The sequence below is a fragment of the Lycorma delicatula genome, chromosome 3 (assembly GCF_047948215.1).
Source record: "Lycorma delicatula isolate Av1 chromosome 3, ASM4794821v1, whole genome shotgun sequence".
Lineage (NCBI taxonomy): Eukaryota > Metazoa > Arthropoda > Insecta > Hemiptera > Fulgoridae > Lycorma > Lycorma delicatula.
In genome coordinates, this window is record NC_134457.1 from 156,601,781 (window position 1) to 156,629,287 (window position 27,507).

The following is a 27,507-nucleotide window of genomic DNA, read 5'->3' on the forward strand; positions in this document are numbered from 1 at the left end:
TTTCAACTAAAACTTAAAATTAATGGAATTAGCTATCTTATTTTAATCGTTACAGCAAAATAAATAAAAAAAATCAATGTCAGCATAAATCAAAACTAGCATAACATAGTTAAAAAAAATAAATAAAAAAATGTTAACGTTATCACAACTATTTTACGTAAATTTCATTCTTAACCTTTTCATTGCAATACAGTTGTTCCATCTACGCTAAATTGTAGAACTATAAAAAAGCCAATTTCAATTAAACATTTTTTATTGATAATTATAGACGACTCTTTTTAAAAAAATACGAAATTAGTTCTTTTGCAGAACGTTTCGGAGCTAATTAATAAAAGATTTTATACTACTATTACCCTCAATACTACCTCGATTTGTTATTTGAAGAAACAATTATTTTTTTTTAATCTGAAACTATTTATAATTTTTACTATTTTAAAAGTATTATAATGTTAAGACTATTCAACGAATTAATATATTTTTATTTCAAAAATTCGATACTAAAATCGTTTTCGCATTACATTATTGGTTTTTCAAAAAGTGATACATAATTAAAATCCAGTAGGTTAAAATATTATATCTTTCTATAGGATAACTTTTTAAGCAAAATGATTTATTATTATCAAATTAATTTTTTTTCTTAGGACATAAAAAAATATTTTTATTATTTAATTCAAATGAAAATAACATTTTAATTAAAAAAGAATTAATCTATCATTCGATTCTACCGTATAAATGAAATTTTGATGTGTTAATCTATAATAATTAATCTATGGATTTTAGGTTCAAGAATAAACAGATCTGTATGAAATTCGTAAATTGTGACATATCAGACAAGGAAGGGTTTATTGTCAAAAGTTAAATATATTAGGTAAAATCAAGTTTCGGAAATTTTCTTTTTATAATATTAATTATGTTTTCCAGTTTCAACTGTTAGTAACAGGAAATAACAGGTTTAGTTTTTAATCTTTAGAGAGGGTTATGCAGATAGAAATCCTTTTCTTTCTTCTTATTGTTTTACTTTTTTGTTTCTATTTCTATTTTCCCGGCAATCATAGAGCTATAAATAGTAAATAAAAGAAATCATATTATCCCTTGTAAAAATTATCTTTCACTTTTCAGTTTTCTTTCCTTTTTTTTAAAATTCAAACGGTCATTTCAGAAAAAAAGCGAGTTAAATCTTTTCATTTTATTTGAATTTTTTGGTGTCTACTAGAGTAAATAATTAGTTATTAACTCGACTAAAAGTAATCAAATTTAGTATGGTGATTAAAATACAATATTAATGCTACTTTAGTTTGAAATCTGGGTTCTGTATATAAATTCATGTCAGATTATATCACGGATGGGGCTATTATAAAATTTTCACATAATTCCTAAAAATTTCAGAAAAAAAATTAAGAAATAATTTTTCAATTTCCTAGAGATTTGTTGTTTTTCTTACAAGTTTGATACACATATAAAATTTTTATTAATAGTACTTGTACAGTACATATTAAATACACCAAATTACATAAGGGTTGATTAAAACCAATTTTTGGAGTTTGGATGTTAATATAATCAACTATTATATTAAAGTTGAAATGGGTTAAATTTGTAGTAATACGTTTTTTTTTAATATATTTCTTATAAAAATCTGTTTAGTAATCATACTTTATGAATTTGATAAAAATAAAACAGTGACTTAAACATAATTTAAACCATTTGTAGTTTAAAATTCATAAATTAATGTGTAGACATTCATCTACACTTTTTAAATATTGTAAATTATACATTGTTATGTTGGTAAAGTATCAAATATATGGAAAAAATGCTATACTGACAGTTTTAGACTGACTTTCTATATAAAAATAAAATTAAAAAAAAGTAGTGAAACTGGTATTACCAAAAAAAACAAAATTTTCATCATAAACAGAATCCTGGCTGTGGTTACTGGCACTATCGTAGCTTCTATTAAACTACACACTGCATTGCATCTAAATAACGAATGGCTAACTAAATGGAAGATGTAGGTGAATCCGGCTAAGTCAATGCAAGTTACGTTTGCATGAGAACGGGTGACTGCCCGCGAGTTTAACTTAAAGGCGTTTTCATTCCGCATGCTAACAGCGTGCAATATCTAGGACTGCATCTGGATCGCCGTCTTACGTGGAGGAGTCATGTCAGGGAGAAAAGGACGCAACTTAAGATTAGGTTTAGAGAGGTTGCTAGGCAGGGGATCGCAATTATCATTACCTACCAAGCAATTGATGTACTCAGCGGTCCTGAAACGATTTGGACCAACGGAATCCAAATATAGGGTAAAACAAATGAGTAATATCGTAGTCGTGCACTATCCTAGTACAAATTATTGAGAAATATAATAGAAGCGCCGTGTAAAACACTGAATACACAATTTTCTAATATTTCCAACCGTTCGAGAGGACATACGGCGATTCAGTACAAGATAGGAGATCAGATTGAGCAAACCTGAACTAGTTCGCGGTTAACCTCCTGGATAACAGCGTGGATGTTAGGCGCCTAAAGCAACTACATACATTAGATCTGCAAGTTCTTCATTGAGGTAACAACCCTAGGATGTTGTGCATCGTCAAATTCCGCTTTCGTTTCACCGCTTACTTTGGTTGATTCTTTGATTTTTTCACTTTTTTTGTCTGATTAGTGAAATTCTATGCGTTGTTGATAAGATTATTTTTTGGTGTTTTCTTTGCTTTTAATATTTTGAACTTTATCAATGTTTTTTGGACTTATCTTTCTTTGTATTTATTTATGTATACTATTTATATTTTACTGTATAAGATATGTATTCATATGTATATACTCATATATATATATATATATATATATATATATATATATATATACATACCGTTATTTGAGAGATTTTAATGGGAACCCCGTCATTGTATGACATTTTTTTCTGTAATCATATCTGCTTATGGTTCCGGTAAATTGGATTCGTAGTGTTTAATTTATATTAAACACTACGCCAAAACATCCCGGAATATTAGCGAATAATTTTTTTGAAAATACAAAAATGTTTGTTGCTTATGGGTTCTCGTAAGATTATAACCTCTCTGGCTGTGGTGTTGGTCTATTAAAAAAAATAAATAACTAAGTACAAAAATTAAATTACATTATATCTCCTATATGTAATTCATTAAAAAGAAGAGAAATTAAGAAGCTAACTAGGGTGTGATACAAGTATATGATAAATGATATGTGATTTATGTAGTATATCTAATAAAACCGGTCACGTTTAGATGTGTAAATATGTTATTGAAATTTAAATTAAAGTCCTTTTTTGCTGTAAACAATGACTACAGTGGATTATTTTTTCAGGAATATCTTTCATAATTATTTATAATCTTCTATAAATTATAATTCATTAGGAACTTTATTCTTATCTATTAACAATTTCCGTCAGATTTAAGAAAAATTCAGTTAATATGGGTTTTCAACATCTATGTTTAAAATGAAATATTCATGAATTTAAAAAATGGTAAAAATTCAGGGAAGTAGAAGTACATTCCACAAACAATTGATATTCAATTTTTTGATTCGTTTAAGATATCAGAAGCGAACGTTCCTTACCTTGTTCACATTAACATACATCCCTAATCCAGGTAGAAGAGTACCTATTAGCGTCATTTCGGTCCAGTTATTATATATTTAAAGACAAACAAAATATTTAATTTCTATTCTTTTTGTTAGACATACAGAAGATAGCCGGGTTGTTAACTTATCAAAAAGATGGCTTTAGTTTAAGAGCATAACCATTAGATAATCATGCTTTTCTAGGACCTTTTAACAGCTGATAAAGTCTCGTCCACGTCTTCCATTAGCAGACTATTCAAATCCTTTTTCTTTGTCGTAAATTATCAACTGTTTCTTTTATACTTCATTTTATATTGCTAGTTAGCTTCTTTAAGATGTTAATTTATATTAATGTTTGTTTTAACGATAAAAATATTTACATTAAATAAATCCATTTTACGATCTATATGGATATAAAGTATACCAGTCGTAAAACAACATGACTATCATATACGAGTAAGAAAAAAGGTTTTAAACAAAAAAAAAAAAAAATGATTGACCTTAAGACAAATTTTACAGCCGTAAAAATTGTATTATTCAAATTGGAAAAAAAATTAACATTCTTTTTTTATATTAAATAATTGAAGAAAATTGGATTATATTTTAAATAAGGAAATTTGTTTCGAATTAAGGTTTTCATTCAGGTTAAACCGTTATTGATTCCATGTTAAATTCACTTTTATATCACTAATTTTTATTTTTAACGTATTTTATTTGATCAGGTAATACGCGTGAAGAGCGTTGCCTGATCAAGAGTGTTTTCATATCACTGAATCCTGAGTTTAATTTATGCAGTACAATTTAAATATTCACAATAAAATTTAACAGTGAAAATCTAAAAATGAAAATATAAACTTGAAACTTTCTTAGAATCAAATCAACTATATATGAATTTTTGCGTTATATTTTCATTTAGGTGACGAAGTCGACATAAATTTTCCTCCTACTTAACCAATCAATATGGTTGAAGATTTTATAATTTAGCCTAAACAATTTACATTATGTATCTCAAATAGAAACTAAATGGAAGTTTTGCAGAAAAGAGTTAACTTCAACTTATCAATCCTTTTGTAATCCTTTTAAATGTGCGCATTCGTGCGCGCGAATTTCTATTTAGGTTCTTTTTGGGGTGTAAAACGGTAACCATAATAAAATAGACATCATAAAAATCCCCAGTACTACGAATAAAACCACCACGTAAAAATAAAAATAGTAACATAGAAACAAATAACATTAAAAACAAAAATGATCGTAAACATAATTACTTTGATGATGCCCAACTTAAGAAGAGAGGCCTCGTCCTGATTAACAAATAACCAACAATTAGGTTCCTAAATGCAGTACATGAACCCACTTTAATGGCTTTACATTTTCCCCGCTGTATAAGAAGTTAACACCTAGATAGTATATGTCATCGTTAGGTCTTATTTTGTACATAGTTGCAAATCGATCGACTGCCTCTCAAACCCACGGTAACCGTAAGTACTTGTAAATTTCGTTGTTCTGTACGTACCTTGACACGTGAGTAATGCATCTCGTAAGTCTATTCTGGAAGTGCTGAATAATCTCTATTATTGCTGTTATTGGCCGTATCCCAGAATTGGATTTCGTATGTCCAAACTGGTTTTATAATCTGTAAAAAAGTAACTTGTGAGATAGAGATAGTGGCGATTTACTGCCTAATAACCAGTATAGCTCCTTATATTTGATAGCTAGCTGTTTCCTTTTTTCTTTAATGTGATCCTTCCATATTATACGACGATGATCTACGCATAAGTACAATAAAAAAATAATTTGACTTTACTTGAAATTTTTATAGTAATTTATTAATTAAATTATGAATGTAGAATTCGTTATTTTACTTTTTAAAAAAATCACCTAATTTTTACTCCAATTCTACTATAATTTTACTCGAAAATTTACTAGTTTTAATTTTACTCTAGAGTTTTATCAATGAATTCGGAACTAATAACTCTCAATATAGTGAGAAACCGGTTTGTTCATTTTCAAAGTAATTAGAGCTATACAGGTGTGGTACACACATCTCAGGAGTGTTCGGTCTAACCCACCAGCATGGTCTAGAGGTGAACGCGTCTTTCAAAATCAGCTGATTTGGAAGTCGATAGTTCCAGCGTTCAAGTCCTAGTAAAGTCAGTTATTTTTACACGGAGTTTAATACTAGATTGTGGATACCAGTGTTCTTTGGTGGTTGGTTTCAATTAACTACACATCTCAGGAATGGTTAACTGAGACTGTACAAGACTATACGTCATTTACACTCTCACACATACCATCCTCATTCATCCTCTGAAGTATTATCTGAAAGGTAATTACCGGAGGCTAAACAGGAAAAAATTGAAAAAGGAGTGGTCGGCCTGAGTCTGTTCAAGACTTCACATTTGCCGGTATAGTTACACTTCTGCATAGATTCCTTTGCATTCTACAGAATTTGCATTCTCTGTAACCTGGTATTACATAAATAAATATATGAATGAGGAAACGAAGCTTATGCTTGTAAGGTGTTATATTTTTAATATTCTGCTTTGTAATATAGAGATATGGACGTCGACCGAGATTACTTTAAAGAAATTGAAACCTTTGTGTTGTATAAATCTGTAGGCGTATAATGAGAATTTGTTGGACTGACCATGTAACAAAGGATTAAGGAAATTAAGAAAGAATAATGATAAAGAAATTTCAAAAAAATTGTTTAGAAAATTTGAATATCTGGGACATATAATGCGGTATTCTGAGAATATAGATATTTTCAGAAAAATATTTTAGGGAAAAGTGATGGGTAGTATTGAAGTTGAAGGTCAAAAGAAAGAATGAAAAATCAGTGGAAAAAGTACATAATAAAAACCAGTGGTCCGGTTGAGAAATATGAAGATATTGTAGAATTGAAACAACCGTAAAATTATGTGACGTTTCAATAAAATTACAATTACTACGTAAATCGCCAACATCCGGTAACGGAGTGCAATATGTCAAAAGAAGAGCTAATTAAATTTATATTTTATAGATTTATATAATTTTTTATAACTTAAAATTATAACTCGCATCAGGGTTCTTATAAAAATTTAAAGAAATTAATTTTATTTAAAAAATTGAATGTTAAAATATATTAATTAACTTTTCCTTTCCAAATTTATTCATTGCTTACCACTATAATTATTCACACAATTTCAGAGCTCTCTTTTTTGAGTTCCTAAAAATTATTTATTCATCACGATATCTGATCAGGTAATATTTCCTGTATGCTAATCGATAATAATTAAACAAGTATACTTTAAAACCTCAGTATGAAATTTAAGACAACAAATATTAGACTTTCAAAAACCAATCATTTGCAGCATTATTTTTTTATTTTAAGTAACATTCTTCTATAAATGGCCTAGATAGAGGTCACATATTTCTTAGAAAATAGTAGTGAATACAGTCCTAAAAGATGTTAGTGAACTATATTTCTGAAAATTCAGTTTATATCAAGCTTACATCTTCAGGATTATGATTAGTAAGTAATAATAAAACTTTAGATTGATTACTCAATAAAAAAGCCGCTTTTAATAAGATCGCTTTACGACCTGAAAATCTTTGAATCAGATTTTGGGAAATTATTTTGAAAATTTATAAACCACTGCAGCTTAAAATTTTGGAATGACGTCTCTAGAATAAAAACGTTAGTAAATATAAACAAGTACATATATGCCGCCACAAATAATAACTAATTAGATTATCTTTTATTATGTAATTGTAATAAAAAAATTATTTTTATGGGCAAAACCGTTTCTGATATCCATGTACGAGACATTCCATCCAAATAAATACCAATTACATACATAAATAATTATAAAAAATGTATTTAATAAAAAAAAAAAAAACTGCTAGCCCTCTTGCAACGTTTTGTTATAGCCGGAAATATATAAGTTATAATAAATATTTAATAATGATTTGATTACAATGTTTCCTAACTAAATAATACGGCTTATTCTAGTTGAAAACTAATTCAATTTTGTTATTCCACAGAAATTTATTACTTGACAAAATGTCAAACAGTTTTGTGTTATAAACATTAAAATATCTAACAGTATTATTAATGGGAATATTATCCATGCGATTAACTATGGCATATGTTTCTTGGAGATGGTTTGCGATTTTACTGTCTATATTAATTTAGTTGTAATCCACCTATTAATTTCTGAACTTCCAGTAAAATTTTCTTATACCGTTAAGTAATTGTCTTATAAATATACAATGTTTCCATCTTTCAGATGGCTGACAATGAAAGGTTGGTATCTCTGCTTCCACATTCACAGAAAGATAGATAGATAGATAGATAGAGAGAGAGAGAGAGTGAGACAGAGAGAGAGAGAGAGAGAGAGAGAGAGAGCGAGTGGAGAGGGAGAGAGAGAGAGAGAGAGAGAGAGAGAGTGAGAGAAATATATATATAAATAACACTTAAACAGTCAAAATTAAATTAAATAAAAATATGAGTAAATAAATAAATAAAAAAGCTGGCAACACAGTTGTAGGACTTTCCCGGAACACAGCTTCAGCCGCGTTCAACAGAAACAACGTGTGGGTGGGTTGTTTCTGATGCACGCCTTATGGGCGCGCACACGCACGCACACACACACACACACACAAGTTAATTAAAAATATTTATCATTTTATTTAAATATAACCCTTTTTCGTTTGTCCAATTCAATGATCCTAACCAAAGCGCGCGTGCAACAGTATTTAATTCGCGCGGGTGTGGCAGTACTAGCGGTTACGGTCGTCACTAAATAAAGTAATGTAATTTCACATGTATGGTCGGCATACATGTCGACCATACCTGCTAGGCTCATGTACCTGCTAGGCTTAACGCATCAGGTACCAAGTCAACCGGGCAATCGAGTCCGAGAACTAGTCAGACTGTGTTAATTTTTTAAACTTAAAATACCGTTAATTTATTTAATTCTACCGCTCATCTGTGACGTCACAACGTAGCAGTAGTTTAGTATATTTTTTTGGGGAAGGTGTAATTTTGAAAATATTGTTATTTTTTTAACTGTTAACAAATATGCCTAAAAAAAATGACCTTAATTAGGCGAAATCTCGAGATACTGAGGGTGACCTTGCTCTACAGCAGCACCCCTTGGACCTGAATCGCATATTTCCAAATTGGACCAACTACAATACTTTCGCTTCTAGAGCTATAGTTGTAGAATAGGATTGACGGGAAAGAAAAAATTTGGAAAGTGTTGGATGACTTTATATATATTAGAGGTGGGGAATAAATTTTTAAAAAATTCTAAAAACTTTTATTTATAGTTTAAGCTTAACAAATTTGTTTAAGTGAAGTTTACTCTAAATCTAACACCTCTTCAAAAGCTAACATAAGAAAAATAAAATTTTCAAAAACTTTTCTGTACTTTACGTCCGGGATCTGTAATATAAAAAAAAAAAAAATTGTATACGTTTCATCATAACTCAATACATGAAATATAAACTATCGAAATTTTTTAAAAACTATTTAAACAGAAGGAGATATAGTGAAAGACAAAAAAAAATTAATTTTAAGAGGATTCTTTTTTTAATAAAATTTTTTTTAGATTATTTATATATATGTATTGTAGGTAAAACATTTGCTTTAATAAAGTTTTCTCTAAAATGCCTCTGAAGAAAATTGAAACTGGTTTTTCCTTGATATCCCCCCACTTCCTGAACGAATTTTAAGAAAAATTAATGCGATCAATACTCCATATTATTTTATTTTTCTAATGTGTACATTACAATATTTTCCAGTAGTAAATAATAAGTAAACCCCCCACGGCCCAATCAAATGAGGATGATATGTGACATATACATGAGGTGTAACCTTGTACCACAGACTTAAGCCATTATTCCTGAGACGTGTGATTAATTGATTTCCAATCATTAAAGTACACCGGTATATCTGCTGTCTAATATATGCCCCAGATATAGAAATATTTGAGCTAAATTTGAAGAAAATGGTTCGGTTAATCCTGAGATACAAGAACAAATGCAGTACAAAACACATACAAACATATACGTACTAATATACATATGTTTTTTCGTTTAGATGAACTAGTTGGACCCAAAAACGTAAAGATTTGCAAAATATTCGATATCCCATTTATCACACGATCCCCATACTTTCTTTCTTGTTTAATAAACAGTTATTTTAGATATATTACCAGAAAGTGTAACAAACAAAATGGAGTGAAATGTCTGAAATATGAAAAAAAACTATCTTTTTTTTATCTTTCTTTAGAAACATTAAATGAGATAAAAATTAAAATTATTTTATTATTACAGATAAAAACCAGATCTTTTACAATTTAATAATGAAATATATAAAAAGGCTAGTGGGAGAAATCATCATAAAATGGATTTAAAACTCCACAACGAATCATAATTTTCAGATAAAAAAAAGTTAATATGTATATAAATTCATCATTAAAGATAGAAGAATAATTTTTCAGTCAAACACAGTCATTACAGTACGCCACATATATGACATTAAAAATTATTACCGTTAATAAAATCTATTGTTAAAAAAATGAAACTACCTTTAATTAAAATGTATTGTAAACCACTCCCATACGAATATAATGCAATTTTATTCGTTGCAAGATGCGATGGCGTCCTTAATGAATATTTATGTTTATTGTTCCATTTCATTATAAATTCTCTGTTTAATCTACGGAAAAAATATTTCTTACATTAGTCTACACATAGTATGGAATTTTATGAAACAATGCAAATATTAACAATCACTATTATTTTTTACTATTAATTAAAATGTATAATGTTATTTAAAAATATGTTTTTACGGGTGTATGTAGAAGTATATGTTACATATACAACTACGGACAGACGTCTGGAAGTCTACAGCAACTGAAAAATAATTTCACTTGAATAAAATTTAATTATATAAATAAAATATTTTGTTACAAGTTTTCTTTCAGAACTAAATTGAAAACATATAATTAGCAAAAAAATGAAATAAAGTATTTATACTTTATTATATATAAATACGTAGCATATTATTATGTATAAATAAATAAAGTATCTTCAATAAATAATTTATTTAAATTAGATTTAAGGCTAACCCAAGACGTTTTGAATTATGTATGTTATGAATTCGAAAAAACCCGCACGTTTATCTAATTTAAAATGTGACTAATTATTTACAGTAGTACAGAAAAAAGAACAATTTACAATATATTCTTAGAAAGGTTTAAAACTTTTATTAGAAAAATACGCTGAAGAAGTTCATTTTTTATTTAAATACCTTAGCGTTATTAAAATCATAATGATTATTAGTGATATCTACTAAAAACAACAGCCTTCTCTGAAGATATACATAGCAAATGGGAATAACAAACATTCATCATCATGTGGTGTTCTGCCTGTTGGTAGGTCCCGTGGTACCTACCGTGTTGTCTCCATCTGTTTTTATTCCATGCTTTTTATTTTCGACTCAACATAAGTTGCAATATCTTTTTGTCGTTTATTAACTTCAGCCTCTTCCTTTCTCTTCTTTTTTAACCATTAACGGAACCTTCAAGAACTGTATTTATTATTCCGTTTCATCTAATTATATGCCCAATTCTGTTTCATTTTCTCCTTTTGATAGTCGCCAATATTGTTCTATCTTCATTAATCTTTCTTAATTGTTTTACGTTACATACTCTGTTAACCCATTTTATCTTCTCCATCCTCCTTCAGACGTAATATCAAAAGCCTCAATGTTACCATTTTCCAGTGTCCATGTTTCACATCCATACAGAGAAGTATTGAGGTGGTATTAATAAATAATTTTGTAAAAGCTATGAAAAAGGATAGTCAAGGATTCTTGTAGGTAAGGCAGAAATTCCTACAAGTAACTAAAGCAAAAATTAAACAAGGGATTTTTGTTGGGTTTAACCCTGTGTAGACAGATGTAGAATTAACAGCTTGGACAACGTGTAAAGACATTTGTGAAAATATTCTGGTGTCTATAAATCACAAGACTACCAGGATATTATCGATAAAGAGTAAATTCACACAGACCTATGGGATGTAATATGTAACTAAAAAAGTCCATTTCCTACAATCACAACTTGATTTCTTTCCACCAGAAACTTGGGGCAGTAAGTATTAATTGAACGCTTCCACCAAGATATTTCAGTGTCGAAACACCGTTAAAAAGGTAAATGAGGTATTAATAAGCTAGTTGATTACTGTTAGACTTTAATTCGAGATGTACATGAGGCTACCTACAAAAGAACAGCATCTGCTAAGAATTTTTAATATAAATATATGACATCCCATAACATTAGTTATATTAACTTTTATGGACCTTTTAAGTGCCATTCAATTAAACGTTATAAAAAGATTCTCTGTAATCTACGCAAAAAGACATGCAGACAAAGGTATCACACTTAGAGAAACATTATTAAGTTTTATTTTGTATATAAGTTTAATTGGTATTTCTTGTAGCCAGATATCTTATATATTCCACTTTTTAATAAAATACAAGAATATTCAATTGTAAAATAAAAATTTAATGTAATACTTTTCATCAAGAAACACACACTAAATGTAATGACGTAACCCGGTAGAGGAAGTGTTTCATAAGATAATATTGTTACGTGTTTTGTTTCAACAATTCACTGTCACTTGTCTTTCTGTTCGACAAAAAAAAATCTGTAATCAATTGTCCAAACTAATTAATATGTGAAACTTATTGGATTTTATTTGTTAGTGCAGGAAAATGTATTCTTAAAATTAAAAAAAAATAATAATAAATAACTATTAGATATTTTTCAAAAAAATAAAGCAAATAAATAAAAAGAAAAATCTAGATGTTACAAATTTACCACACAATTAAATATTTGTAGTTTTACAATGGGCTGGACTCAGTGGCGCAAGTGGTAGTGTCTCGGCCCTTCATCTGTAGGTCCCGGGTTCGAATCCAGGTCAGGTAAGGCATTTTCACACACGCTACAAAATCATTCATCTATCCTCTGAAGCAAAACCTAACGGTAGTCAAGGAAGTTAAATAAAAGCAAAAATTTTACAACGGGCAGAACCAAAACTAAATGTACACATATATATACATTGATAGTAACTTAACTGCAACCCAATCTTTTACTTTTTGTTTTAAAAATCCTATATTAAGATATTTTCGGAAGAAAATTTAAAAATTTATTCACATAGAATGGATTTTTTTTACAACCTTCATATTATTGCGTAATTAATTATACGTTACATTAAATGTTTTGTATATTTATATTCTTTCAAAATCGAATTATCAAAAAAATGCACGTATAAAAATTACGCGATAAATAATATCTAATTATTTTTAAGTATATGAAATGTCTTTAAATGAAATAAAATAATACGGTTAAAAAAACAAAACATGAATAAAAATTTAATTTTTGTTAAACTATTTATGCAATTTTATACAGTAAGAACTTTTAATATTGTAAGCTAAGATGAAATTAAATTGAATTTAATTTATTTTATTAGTTCACATATTTGTGGTTTTATTAAATAATACGTTTATTTGTAATTATAAATTAATTTTGGCAATTCTTAGAATAGAATAATATTTAGCCTGTAAATGACGGTTAATTCTATTATGCATTATACATATATTTGTACTTCCTTGCATAACTGTACTAGAAATTAATAACATTAATTGAGATAAAACGTAACTAAAAGGATTATGAAGTTAATTTATATTTTGTACTTATATTAAACTGGAATATGTTTAGAGTACTTTTGAAAACGTTACTAAAACTAAGTAATTAACATATTAAAACATAAATGTGTAAACTATTTAATTAATGAACTTTTCATATAAAATGAAAACTTTAAAAATGAATTTGTTCATATTAATTACGATAATATTTATTGATCATAATAAAATAATGAGAAAAAATTAAGTATTAAAATATAAAAGAATATTATATATGGTATACTCTTTATTGATTTTAGAATAATGCACTTTCTAATACGAAAATTAAAATTCCTAAGTACGCCTGAATTTATTTTAATCTATTTTTACTTTCCCGTCTATAGCTCATTATTGGTGCTGCAGCAGCAGCTTTAAAGGAAAAATATATTGCAATCGATCAAAATCCCCTTAGTAAAAAAAAAGTTATAGAAATCTCAAGAAAATACGTGTATATATGTACGCCCGTATGTAATTTTACTGTACTTTAATTAATATCTCCAAACTCGCTCAACATAAATTCTTTACAAAGTGGCTCAAAAAAAAATCTATGTTTGAGGCATTAACGGCAGTAAATTTTGGACAAAGTTAAAAATGAGGTTTAATTTATGTCATTTTTATTTCTCCTATTGCGGTGAGAGAAAATTCAGCTTTCTTACGATCAAAGTACTTATTAAGTAATTTAACATTTCGACGTTTAAAGTTAACCGATTTAATGGTGGGGATATTCAAAACTATTTCTTTACAGATTTTACCTCGCATCTCAAAAATCCGTGGACAAAAAAAAGAAGAAATTTGCGTGCGTGCAAACGCACGCGTGTGTATGTACATATAATAAATATATATGTGCATACATACACACACACACACACACAAAAAACAATTTTTAACCATCGGAAAAACAGCCATTACGGTATCTACATTTTTTTAATAGACTGTAATTTTTAGTTTTGTTAAATAAAATTATATAAAATTCGGCCAACTTATTGAAGTAAATAATTACTGCGATAAACAAAACGTTAAGCTCATAACGTTAAGCTCAAACGTCAAAAACGTTAAGCTCATAAAAAACAAGGGGACTAAATGGGTGCTCTGGAGTGAGGTGCCCTCACTCCAAAAAAAAATGGAACCATAAGTAATTTAGTAAAGCAAACCAAGTTTGATAATAAGCAATGCTAGGGAGTTCTTAAGGAACTCCCATAATAATCAATCCATAATAATAGTTATTAGTAAGCAGTAATCTTAAAGTTAAGTAGAAAAAAAATATTTCTGCCCACACTTAAGTCCATAAATACAAACAATTAACAAACAAAATGTAAAATATAAATTTCTTTTAACTTTAATTTTCAAGATTGAAAATCAAACTGTATTAATATAGACAACATGGGAATCTTTTTAAAGAAGGAAGTCAAACCCACTGAAGAATTAACATTTTGTTTTTTAGAATTTCTGATACTTTTTCCATTTTAAAGATGTGGTTGTTTTAGTAAATATTTTTACAAAAAATTATTTTTTTTTTTAGCTACTATGCTCTAAATAACTATAATTTTGATGACTGAAACGTCATTTAGTCAAAGAGGTACTATGGTCTAAAATGTATGTTTACGGTCAATCTTAACATGGAGTGCAAAAATTAACATTTTCGACATATTTTACTTTTTTTTTTATTTTGGTAAAGACAAGAAAGCTGCTGAAGCTCAAAAAAAGATATGTGAAATTTATGATGTTGATCACCTAACAGAACGCACATGTCAGAATCAGTTTAGAAAATTCCGCTGTAGAAATTTTTCATTCAATGTTAACCAGCTTTCTGGTTTATGAAAACCAAATCAAACCCATAACTGAATCGGATCGTAATATAACTGTGAAAAAGATTGCAGAGAGAGGTTAAATGTATATAATAATTGAAAATCACATCAAAAATCTTTGACTCAATAAGAATCTCGATATTTGTGTTCCACATGAATTGAAAGACATTCACTTAACACAAAAAAAATCAATATTTGCAATATACATCTCAAACGCGATGATATCGACCATTTTTCGAAACGAATCATTATTGGTGATAAAAAAAGGATCGTCTATAATAACATCGACCGAAGCCGATCATCGTGCAAGCGTGATGAACCGGCACAAGCCACACTGAAAGCTGAATCTCATCAAAAACTTTCATGCTGTTAATTTGGTGGGATTATGAAGGTGTTGGTTATTTTGATCTGCTTTCAACGAAGAAAACGATCAATTCAGAAGTTTACTGTAACAACTAATGAAACTGAAGGAAGCGATCAAAGAGAAACCTCCAAAATTGTCAAATCTCAAAGGAATCGTGTTCTCCGACGACAATGCAAGGGTCTCACACATCTTTGATAACTCGTGGAAAGTTATTGGAGCTCGGTCGGGAGGTGATGTCGTTCCCCGTATAGCCCTGATTTTGCACCGTCAGTTCGATGTTAAGAAACCTCTTTGAATAGCAAAATTTTCACAAATTATGATGGTGTGAAATTTCACTCTGTTTAGTTTTTTGTTGATAAGAATTAAAAGTTCTATGAACGCGGAATCATGAACTTGTCAGAAAGATGGCAAAAAAGGTTATCGGAAAAAATGGAAAATTTATAATTGATTTGAACTTTATACAAAGTTCATTCCTTGTATAAAATAAAATTGAGTTTTATTTCACATAAAAAGGTGAAATTAATTTCTTTACAACCCAATAATTCAAGTTAATTATTGAAATAAAATCAAAATTTATAAATAGTTATCGTAATCGTGATCACAGATTCATCATTGATACTGTCATCATATTCATCTCATTTTTTATGTATCTGTGAGGTTGCAGTATAGATATTCTATATTACTAGAGATATCAAAATAATTGAAAACTGAGAAAATTTAGTTGTCAAATTATCTTGATTATTGTTTTTATGTTTTACAGTAATTTCATGAGTAGCCATAATTGTTGTTGTTTATCTAAAAACCATTTCTCATATTTAATTCATTAAACAGGCTAATAAGAACCGAATAGAGTTTTTTTATTTGTAAGAATACTGTAAGATTTAACGTAATTAATTAATACATTCGACTTCAGAATTGTAAATCATAAAAATTTTGTTTTCCACAGTACAAATTAAGACTTATAGATTATTCTACTAAAGATAGAACTAAATATTACATAGAATATGAAATTCGTTTGTACAGAATTTGAGACAAAATCTAGGAGCTTATACAAGAATACAACAAATTAAATTACCTACGCTGAAAAGAAGAAACAAAAGTTTTATCTCTGTAAATTAAGTAAAAATAAAATTGAAGGTTAGATTTTTAATACCGATTTTCTAATTAAAAAATGTATTAAAAGTTCACGTGTATGTTGTATAACTGTTTAATATATATAAATATATATATATATATACCGTACTTTAATATATATATATTAAACAGACTCATATATGTATATATCTATACATATATATATATATGTATATATTAAAGTACGGTATATATATACCGTACTTTAATTACGGTATATATATATATATATATATATATATATATATATATATATAAACCGTACTTTTTGCGTGGATAGAAATAATGTTAAATGCGAGTCAAACAGGTAAACAAGCGTAGGTTTACTATTGTTACTAACAAAGATTAGGAAACACATCCGGTCATGTGATTGTCCACTTCCTGTATGGAAGTATAAAAGTATAGGGCGAGAGGGGAATATGGAAGCGGGTAGAACAAGGGTTGACCCCAACGGCTCGTGCCCCTTGTTGTAACTAACCTATCTGACCGTGTCCGCGGCAACTTATGACGACAGACGGTGTAACAACTAGTTACAAACAGAATTACATTTACTACTTATTTGAGGAAAGTACTTTCCTCTCCATTCATTTTGACTTCCTAAACGGCTTTAGTTTTAATTTAACAGTATATACTTTAACTCCTTAGGAATACGTATATATGTTATTAAGATCAATGCAATTTCATAAGAATTATCGAAACGTTCCACAATATATTGTAATCATAAATAATATTCCTTCTACATATAATAGCATATAATTCTGTTCTTACCGGTGAAACTTAAGACCGAGCGTCACGCGTATTTACTCATGCAGAGAATTTTATATAAGACTGTAAGCGTAATATCACCTGACAGTAGGCTATGTTTATTCGTTGATAAACATAGATAATTGTGTACCCGGCATAAAGCAGTCAACATTTTATTTAATGACAACCAGTACTAATAATGAAAATAAAAAATAAGAATTTCATAGTACTGTACATTAACATACAATATTATTGCAAATTTCTCATATAACGCAAAAAATTATTGGTAGCAAATCAATTTATCAGTTTTATAAAAAAAAAAAAATGGTCAAGCATGGGAGATATAGGTGATTTAAACAATGAAAATAAATTTCAATCAGGCAGAAAATTTCTCCAGTATATTAAGTACATTCACTTTCACTTCCTACATCACTACTGAAATTCGAAATTTTTCACATCCTACTATATTGAAAAATCTTTTCTTTAAACAGTAATTCATAATCATAACAATGATAGTAGTAATTAATCTTTAAATAGATAATTCATTTATAACTTGGATGTTAGTGGGGTTTTTACTTGGCTATCGGTCTTTTAGGATGGAGTAATAATTAGCTATTAAAATTTTCTTTCTTTTGCTATTTAGTCAATCAGTAACTTTACTGGTTTCATCGATTTTTTTTATCATGTTCACCATCATTTTACAAAGATTCTGCAACAAATATCTATCCTCTCTTATTTTTCTTATGATCTTTTCTTTAAAGAGGAATTGCATTAAATCAAATAATTTCCAACATTCTTCCGATCATATTAAAAAATTATATCATATCAAAAAATCTTACATTTTGTTTTTTATTTTATTATCATCAAATCCTACTTTCCCATGTTTGAGACTAATAGACTATATTGGATGGTAGCTTCTCTTAATTGATCCAGTCTGCTTTTGTTATCTGCCTTACATCATCTAGAATTTGTAATTATACTATCTGAATAACAACATTCTGTACTTACAGAATTGCTGTACTTACGTACATTACATATAGCTGGCTAACGGGGCTCCGAGTTAATTCCTCGGTTATGTTTTTTACGTTTGACCTGTTTGCAACTTCAGGTCACTAAACGGACTGGATTTTTCGGCTCCCTGCAGGAAATGGAATAATAAACGATTCTGGAAATGGACTCATACCACTCTTAGAGCTGGCGGTGTGGCGGCCAGGGTCAATGTTATTGCAGCTGTAACGGAGACCCTTCCGTTGTCCACATGCCCCCTGCGATGACAAGCATGTAGCAATGGTGCCCATGCATATCGGTGCATGGGAGTTCTGAAAGCTTCGATGAGTAAGAGCCTGGAGTCAGTGCAGAGACTGCGCATCCGCTCTCTGCCAGGACATATGCCGGTTCCACCGGAGTACCGGATCGGACTTCCAAGGTTAGTAGCCCTGGAGTGGGGGTGTACCCCGGCGGCTAGACTTGCTACAGAAGGAATCAACCGTTCATGAATATTGAACAATCAAACGTGGCAGAGGGTGCACGAAAACACCCTCGTTTAGAATCCTCCGATTCGCCACAAGCGAAGAGGAAAAAGAGCAAAGAGTGTGACAAAATCAAGAAAGATGCTGATAGAATCAGTAAAGACTTACGTAAAAGCTTATTTGAGTATAGTGTACCTAAGCCAAGATGTTTAATTATTAAAAAGGAGAATGGAAACTTCCAAAAAGTTAGTCCATTCTTAATCGCAAGAGAAATTAAAATTGTGCTGGTGGTCCCGTTAAATAAATTCGAAAGACTTTTAATGGATTGCACGTCTAAACTATCAACGACGTGCAAAGCCAGAAAGTCCAGGCGTTGAAGAAGATCGGTGAATTTGCGGTTTCTGTTCAACCGCATAGCACACTGAACTCATCCAGAGGAGTTGTTTGTCGCGATCTTCTTAATTGTACAGAAGAACAAATTGTACAAGAAATGTCGAGTCAGGGAGTGACTCGGTGTCGCAGACTAACCATGCGAAGAAATGGTGAAGTTGTTCCTTCGGCCTCGCATGTTTTAACATTTAATAGGCCGAATCTTCCTGAAAAGGTACGAGCTGGCATCCATCGGCTTGATGTACGAGTATTTATTCCGCAGCCGATGAGATGTTCTAAGTATCAACGATTCGGACACACAGCAGCTAGATGTGAAGCGCAGGAAATATGCATATGTGGAGAGAAAACACATGAGGGGGACCCATGTAAAGACCCTCCAACCTGCGTTAATTGTAAAGGGCATCACAATTGTCGTTCAAGAAACTGCCCTACATATAAATTGGAAACAGCGATTCAGGAAGTTAAAACGCTTCAGAAGGTCAGTTATCCTGAAGCGAAGAAGATTGTTAATCAACGTACACCACGACCATCGACTTCTTACGCAGAAGCAGCGGCTGCCCCTTCCATATCTAAAATTAATGTGGAGCAGTTGCTTAACACGATGGCACCAAGTCTTGCGACAGTGATTGAAAGAATCATTGATTCAAAGATTGAGTCGACTCATCAGAGAAAACAAAGTAAAGATGAGAAGGCTCATCCCCAGACTGACGCCGTTGACATCAGAAACGCACTAGCACAGTTTAAATCACCAGCTAAATCACCTGCGATTATTATGCCACCAACTGAAGTAAGAATAAAAAATCTTGACTCAAAGAGAAACGGATCACTCCGTCGTCTAGTCACAAGTTTAAAGAAATTGTGACAAGAAAATCCGAATCTGGGGAAATGGAGGTGCAAGTTATTATAGAAAAAGCACCAGACGCAGATGAAATAAAACCTGTACCAATAGAGCCTCCAAAAGCGCAAAGATCAGCTTCGGTGAGAGCATCTATTTCAGCTGGACCCAGTACTGCAGTAGAGATAGAGTCCAGCTCATCCGCCGCGGAGACTGCATCGCTTATTAGTTTAGATTCCCTAGCAAAGATGCTAACAGCACCGACGAAACTTTCATCAACTGGCGTCAGCCGCAGAACGTCACTGGCATTCGAAAGAGAGGAAGACGATGCCATGTCTGAGGCCTCAGATACGCTGTCATCAGAGGTTGACGCCGTTAGAAGAATGGAGAAACGGTGCAAGAAAGGATGGCCGAAAGGAAAGCCTAGAAAGTAATATTCTGGATTCGAAGATAGAAGAAAGTAAATTTTTGATTCATAAGAATGTGAATCATTGAACCTTTTTTTCTTTTTTTTTGAAGTGGGATGGGGCTAATGACCAAAGTAGTCGATGCCCCTAAAAACCTCAAAAAAAAAACAAAAAAAAACAACATTTTGAAAGTTTTGGTATATTCCGATTCCGTAATTTGATATTTAATTCCTTCATATCCTTTCTGTTAAATTTTGTTTCCTTGGTCAAAATCCTATTTGTTTTCCAAGTAAATTGTTTTCCTAGCATTAATTCATTCTTTTAATATTTTTCTCAATTATTATTTTTAATTTTTAAAATATAATTAAAAAAAAACAAGAGTACCACAATAGTATTTTTTTATTTAGTTATTTTTTACTTCCTTGTACGAAGTAATGGAAGTACTGTGATCGCGAAAAATTTCGGTTTTCATATTTCAATGGAAATATCTATTTTGACCATCCCTGAATCCACTTTAACTAGTTTCGGTGTGATATCTGTACGTACGAATGTATCTCCCATAACTCAAAAACGATTAGCCGTAGGATGTTGAAATTTTTGATCTAAAACTGTTGTAACATCTAGTTGTGCATCTCCCCTTTTGATTGTAATCGACTGGACCAAAAGTGTCCAAAAAAGAAACAGAATGCAAAAAAGTTGGATTTTTGAAGTTTTCTTAACTGCAGTAATCTACCTTATTATTCATCCTAAATTTTTTTAGGATGAATAATAATTCGATAATAAAAATAAGAAAAAGAAAATATTAAAATGTATAAGAAGTTATTAATGAAATAAAATTTTATGTACTTTTCATTAAAAAAAATGTGTGTATGTAATTTAATGGATATACAAGGAAGTCATGTGGTGTCCACTTTAGATTTTTTAAATTGATGCGTAAATTATATATTTATATAATGGAAAAATGGATTAAATAAATTAATAATACTTTATTTACTGAAGTGAAAATTCTTGTTATCTTATTTTATAACTAAATAATAAACTCATAAATTAAATATTACAAATTCTAAATTTTTTTCAAGTGTATACTCGTAAGTATGTACTATCTCAACTTCTGCTAATTATATAACGAAAAAGAACAGTCTCTTCTTGTAAGTGTGAAATACAGTGCATTATATTTATTCTCAACAAGTATTTCGTTGTGGAGTAATGTAAACCAACTATATTTTTACCTTTTAAAAGGATGCTACGATCGCTAATAGTTATAATGGAATTGCTCTTTTTTTGCAACCGTTTTTTCATTCCTAAATAATGTAAGTACCACCGTACTGGTGTTATAAAACAGTTAAGAATAAAAGCTGTATTTTACTGCGACCTGAAATAGAATTTTTTCTAAATACAATTTTGTTTTATACTTGAAATCGACCATTGAATTTATTATTAAACAACAGGAAATACTCTCTCTTACTCTATGAAATTTTATTTTTTAATTAAACCTATCAACTAATTTGTTATTATTAATTTATTATTATTTATTTATTTATTGGTTGCACAACCATAAAATCAGCTGAAAGACCGGGTAACTTTTATATGATCAAAAATTACCAGATAATTTACTTTGATTCATACAACTTTTTCTGAGTAAATAGATACTCTCAAGAATAATGCAAAGAACCAAGGTCCAATATTGTACAAAACTTTATTTTTGTTTTTCTTTATCTAGATGAGTTTATAACTCTTAAAAAAGGAACAAATGTTTTTCTCACACGATTACTCTCATTTTTCATTTTGAAGCTAAAAAAAATAATACAAGTTAATTCCAGTTCCTCAAATACAACCAACTCTAGAAAAGAAAAATGTTTAATCAAGAAAAGAAGTTACATTTCAAGTCATTTTTTATGAAATATTTATCATTAACGTCATTAATTAATATAAATTTACAATATTATTAATATATACGGTGTTACATGTAGTGTTACCGGCGCTTTCTGAGCTCATTCTACTAGCAAAGATAATGAAAAAAAGTTCTATAAATTTGGGTCCAAAAACGCTGCGTAATGAGTTACGGCTAGCGAAAGATTTCATTGCTGGGCAAAGAGTGAAATAAAACCGTACTGAAATACTAGGAACCCAAATTAAGAGGTAAACTTGATAGTTTTTATGGTTTTTAATCTGAATTATTCAATAAAACAGGTTTAAGAACCTTATCTCCAGTACGTTTCATATTAACCGACGTAAAACAGAAAAGTTCGTTATTTAAAAAAAATACATTTTATTTTACGTTAGTAGTACAATAATATTGTTAAATGATTAATAAATTAGTAAAATTTATCATCAAAACCTGTAATTTGATGATTGCCTGAGAATTTAATTCTGACAAAATTGAAGTAAAACAGTCCAGTAGAAAACAAATACAAGTCCAAGAAATTTGATTTTATTACTAACCCGCTTACCTTATGAAAATTTTTAATTGTTATTAAATACTGAAAATGAAGTTAATATACATTATTTTTCCATCGTTTGTTCATATTCGCATCAACGATAACAATCATTAGCGGCATAAGTAAAACTAAGTGATCATAAATGATTAGACAATAAACACCAAATAATCGATAGCAAACTGGAACATGGGTAACAAATGTGTAACAAATATTGGAACATCACCATTAGACAATATTCACTGTAACTATTTTCACTATGCGCACACTGTATTCCGTAAGGGATCTTACGTAACCAAAACCACTAAATTAAATTCTTCATCCCATTATCACAGAGAAACCGCAACAGTCTTTTGATGTATTTCTTCCGGTTGAATAAGCCTTTCACATCTGAATCGAGGTTTAATTGTCGACGAATAGACCCGAACATTACGTTGGGCAATCTATGATTAAGTGGTTACGTACCATTTTATATTGCACGCCTTACACTTCTGTTGGGGAGAGCCAAATAGATGGGCGTGGGTTAGCTTTATTTGCCCGGTCTCAGCCGAGTTAGAATGACTTGGTTTCTTCTGTTGGTTGAAATAAAAGTTTTTTCTCGAAGACATTTTCCTGGATGCCATGTAAACCCGTGAGAGAACTTAGCAGCCAGGCATTATTCCATTCAGTAAGTTGTTTGACGCAGACTGTCTTCGTGAACACGAGGCTCTTACATGTTAATTAGTCATTTAACAGTTTTCGTATTATAAACTTAAAAAACGTGTTTTTAGAAAATAAATTTTCTGTATTATGTCGGATATTATAAAAACCACTTGAGATATAGTTTTGGAACCTATTATATTCAAATTTTAAGGTCAAAAGCCATAAGAAACCAACAACTTTATCTTTTAATTTACGTTCCTAGAAGTTCAGAATAATTTTATTTCACTCTTTGCCCAGGAATCAGGACGAAATCTTTCACTAACAGTAACTTTCTAAGGGTGTTTTCGGACTCGTATTTATACCAACTGTTCATTAATTTCGCTAGTATAATGAGCTCAGAAAGCGCTGGTAAAACTACATGAATCCTATGTACGAGTATATATATATATATATATATATATATATATTTAAATTATATTTGAATTCTATTAAAGCAAACCACCTAGGACATATTTAAGATTATTTTTCCTATATAAAATACAACACCAATCTTTACATTTTATTTTATAAATTCCATACAGATTGTTTATTTTATTTTTATTTTTTTATTTATTTTTTAAAATATTTTACGTGGTTATTAGGTTTGTATTTTGGTTTCAATATTTCTTGTAATGTTTTCACTGATATTATTAGCGTATGATTACTTAATGTTTTCACTCTATTGTGTCTTATTATGTGTTTGTTGTAAGATAGTTATTTTGTTATTGTGCTATGATAGATGTCTTTTTTATAGATATTATTAATTAAAGTAATTTCATATCCATTTTCAACCACTATATATTTTATGATGTTTATTTCATTATTTAACTCTTCTTTGTTATTATGTATGTATTTTATTGCTCTATTAATCATAATTGTATAAGTGTTAATTTTATTTTATTTTGAGCCCAAGGGCGATTTAATTTTTTATGAATCTTTATATTGTTATGTGTAGGTTTTCTACTCGTATATACTGATGTTTCAATTTAGCTGTCTTTGTTTATTTCGATATATATATATATATATATTTAATTTTGGGATATTACAAATAAATCTATTGTATACAAAATCAGGATATTAATTTTTTATTGTTATAGACAAAAACCGGATGTTACTATAGGGATTTATGTCTCATTCGGAAGGTTCAGGAATTGAATATCAAGTCAGTCTTGGTATTCTTTTCACTCTATAACCTTCATTCCTCGTTTATCATTGAATTAAAAACAACTTTAATTGGGCAATTGATCTGTAGTTGTAAAAAAAATAATAAATTAGTCATTTATTATTATAACTTTTTTTTTTAATAATAATTTTCGAAATTTTCTTCCACTATATTTATTATTTATTTAATCCTGCTCTGCAAAGAAATTAATAAAAAAAATTTCTTTACTGATATTAGTTATAGTAATATAACAATATTATAAACTATTATGGTATTATTCTCAGAATATACATATTCATTTTCTTTAAATAAAGAAATATTATAATGTAATTTTTGTTTCTTGAATAAATTAGAGTTAATTTAAGTATGTGACTGCGATTAATATTTTTAAAAATTCAGGGCAATCGGATTTACAGTCTCCAATTACAGAATCAAGATACAATAATTCAGCAACTAAATTACTTTATATGATCAATATGTTAGTAGTAGATTCGTGAATTATTGTATATACTAATTCATTAGCTTTACAAATTGACGATGTGAAAGGGAGGACTAACCATCGTCCAGGATGGAGATCGGAGGAGGAGTTGAATTACACAATGTGGTATCGAATCCGAGCTTTGGAGCATCTAATACTGTCATTATCAATGACGTCGTTCAGCTTTCCGGAATCAGCTCCTGATTGTACCTAATCGGTAGGATAGTTCATTACACAGAAGGATAGTCTGAATCAAGCGAGCTTCACAAATACTCTGTATACTAAAGGTGTAATTATTATGCAAGTGTAATATTTAGTTAGAATAAACCCCCATATCCTTTATCCCAATAGTAATCAACTTCCAAAGAAGAAAGTATTCTTCGATCTGTTATTAAAACTTTTACTGAACCGTTAAGGATATTGAGATGAAACTAACAGTTAGTCAAAATTATATCAAGAAAATATTTAATATTGTCATTTATCCGGCTAGAATTCGTTAAAACATGTCTTAATTCTTTTATTTTCACTTTTTATCCATTTCCATCATAACTCAGAACAAAAATTTGTTGTTGTACTCTAACTTAACCAGCTGAAGAAAAATTTCTATCAAAACGTAATAAACTGTCATTCTGTGTGACCGAATGGCATATGTTATTATTAATAATGTTTTCTTCCATAAGGCAGTGAATCTATGAGATGTGCATTTTTTGGGAATTTGTTAATTGTAAATTTTCTGTGAAAATAGTACTGTTTTATTCCAAAATTGGAGGTCCACTGGGTATTTTATACTTTTCCATGGAATAATAATCTATGAAAAAAAATTATAAGTTCCCACAATATTAGAAATAAAAAACCGAAAATAAAATCTAATTTTAAAACCCTAACAACAAAGTTGTAATACTTTCCTGGTATCAGTTATTTATTTTTATATATTCGAAAAATAATGATACTTGAAAAAAAAGGTTACTTAAGATTTACTTTTTGGAATGGATGGGGGTAATTTATAATGAACTTTTATTGTAAAATTATCATGATATGTTTGAATAATTCAAAATAAATCGAAAAAAAATCGGTATTTAAAAATTTCTTTCTGTTCCCCCACCTTCAATATCTACTACTAATTTTTTTATTTTTCTACTTTTACTATGTTAAATTGAACAAAATAAAAAAAATTCTACTGAAAAATGCACAACCAATAAAAATTTAACTAAAACTTCGTTTACTGATGGTGCGGGGGGGACGAATTATGATGAAGTTCTATTGTAATATTATTATTAAAATTTGTTATTTACACTCTTACTAATATTATAAGTTTAAATAAACCAAAAAGTTTTTTAATTCAAAAATACACTATTTTTAAATTAATTACATACAATATTTTTTAATTATATTTTTAGTTATAATTATTATATTATAATTGTATTTTTAAATCCCCCATATACACGAGTTTGTACAAAATTTCAACAAAATCGATTTATCCAGTCAAAAGTTATTAAGCTTCAAACAAGCGTGTTCAAACACGTACGAAAATGACCTCCTATTTTTAAAAAAAAATGTTTGGTGTTCCTGGGTCATGAGACGTTGAGAAATATTTAAAAAAATACCGTTCACCGTTTTTTGGCTAATTACCATATTTTACTTCTTGCAGCATAGCTCTAAATTTGTAATGCCAAGAAGTAATTAGCATGGTAAAATGAAATGAATATTAATGAATGTAGTGATTCATAAATATATTTGAATGTATTTTTAAAATTATTTAATGTTTAATAATGTATTATGCCGGAAGGGCAATCCACTACAGTACTGAGAAGACATTAGGAAATAGTCAAACGACTACAAATGTAATGGCAAATAGAGATTAAAGATTTTGTGCAAAATCATAATGAAAAAAATATCAGATATATAAAGAAAAAAAACAGCTAAATCACTGTATCTCCTGAATGGATTTGGGGCTGTCAATTCCGTCCGTATACAGTAGAATAAAATCAATACGCCGTTATGTTAATTTCGGCTAACCGTCTGACAGTGACTTTTTTTAGAAAAGTGGCTTCAACGTACTGATATTCAAACATTACAAAACTGAATACGTTTTAAATTTTAAAGAGTAAATAAAAAAAAAAGTAAATGATTTTTAATGAATTAGCCAAACTAGATATTTCTGCTATTAGCTATAGAGATTATTTTTGAAAAAAATTGAATTTAGAACTGGAATAAATTATAGAAAAGTTATAAAAAAATTAAAATAAGAATTATAGTAAGTATTTTACAAAAAT